Here is a 1,892-nt window from a genome sequence, read left to right as displayed (position 1 = left end):
GGGCCATCTCGCCGCATCCCCCAGCTCCTCGGCCGCCTCGGAACTATCTGTGTATCGGACGCATCGCGGGATAAGGGGTTGGCAGTGGTAGTCGCCCCAAGCGCGTTCGATGCTTGGACTATTCCGAGGCGGCCCCGCAGCCTCTTCCGTCTACCCTTTGGGGCCATCTCGCCGCATCCCTCGCCTCGCACCCCGATTGCTATGCGGTGAGGCTCCTCGGCCGCCTGGGAACTATCTTCGTATCGGATGCATCGCGGGATAAGGGGTTGTCACTGGTAGTCGCCCCAAGCGCGTCCGATGCTTGGACTATTCCGAGGCGGCCCTGTGGCCTCTTCCGTCTAGCCGTTGGGGCCATCTCGCCGCATCCCTCACCTCGCACCCCCATTGCTATGCGGTGAGGCTCCTCGGCCGCCTTGGAACTGTCTTCGTATCGGAAGCATCGCGGGATAAGGGGTTGTCACTGGTAGTCGCCCCAAGCGCGTCCGATGCTTGGACTATTCCGAGGCGGCCCTGCAGCCTCTTCCGTCTAGCCGTTGGGGCCATCTCGCCGCATCCCCCACCTCGCACCCGGATTGCTATGCGGTGAGGCTCCTCGGCCGCCTTGGAACTATCTTCGTATCGGACGCATCGCGGGATAAGGGGTTGTCACTGGTAGTCGCCCCAAGCGCGTCCGATGCTTGGACTATTCCGACGCGGCCCTGTGGCCTCTTCCGTCTAGCCGTTGGGGCCATCTCGCCGCATCCCCCACCTCGCACCCCGATTGCTATGCGGTGAGGCTCCTCGGCCGCCTTGGAACCATCTTCGTATCGGACGCATCGCGGGATGAGGGGTTGTCACTGGTAGTCGCCCCAAGCGCGTCCGATGCTTGGACCATTCCGAGGCGGCCCTGAAGCCTCTTCCGTCTAGCCGTTGGGGCCTTCCCGCCCCATCCCTCGCCTCGCACCCCCGATTGCTATGCGGTGAGGCTCCTCGGCCGCCTTGGAACCATCTGTGTATCGGACGCATCGCGGGATAAGGGGTTGGCACTGGTAGTCGCCCCAAGCGCGTCCGATGCTTGGAGCATTCCGAGGTGGCCCTGAAGCCTCTTCCGTCTAGCCGTTGGGGCCTTCCCGCCCCATCCCTCGCCTCGCACCCCGATTGATATGCGGTGAGGCTCCTCGGCCGCCTTGGAACTATCTGTGTATCGGACGCATCGCGGGATAAGGGGTTGGCACTGGTAGTCGTCCCAATCGCGTCCGATGCTTGGACCATTCCGAGGCGGCCCTGCAGCCTCTTCCGTTTAGCCGTCGGGGCCTTCCCGCCGCATCCCTCGCCTCGCATCCCGATTCCTATGCGGTGAGTCTTCTCGGCCGCCGCGGAACTATACCTGTTATTGCTACTGCATCCTTCGGCTGGTAACCTCCTCTGCCGCCTTGGAACGTTCTCTTTGTCGGACGCGTCGCGGGATAAGGGGTTGGCACTGGTAGTCGCCCCAAGCGCGCCCGATGCATAGACCGCTCCGAGTTGACCTTGCTTTCAGCCTCTCACATGCATAGACCTCTCTGAGTCGACCCTGCAGCCTCTCACGTTTAGCCTTTGGAATCTCGCCTCACAACATGATTGCTATCCTTGATGCATCCCTTGCCTCGAGCCCTGATTGCTTTCTTGGCTGCATCCCTCCTCTCCTCACAGCCCGGTTGTCATCACTGCTTCATCCGTCGCTTCATGCATTCTGGCTGCTGGGCCCTTCCCACCGCACACCTCGATTGCTATCTCTTCTGCATCACACACCCCGATTGCTATCTCTGCTACATCCCTCGGCTCTCACTTCTGCATCCTTCGCCTCCCACCTCGATTGCTATCAATGCTGCATCCGTAACCTCACACCCCGATTGCTATGCGGGGAGGCTCCT

The sequence above is a fragment of the Cryptomeria japonica genome, unplaced genomic scaffold, assembly GCF_030272615.1.
Source record: "Cryptomeria japonica unplaced genomic scaffold, Sugi_1.0 HiC_scaffold_144, whole genome shotgun sequence".
In the NCBI taxonomy this organism is placed as follows: Eukaryota; Viridiplantae; Streptophyta; class Pinopsida; order Cupressales; family Cupressaceae; genus Cryptomeria; species Cryptomeria japonica.
The sequence above is the reverse complement of the archived record's forward strand: the minus strand, read 5'-3'. Positions refer to the sequence as shown.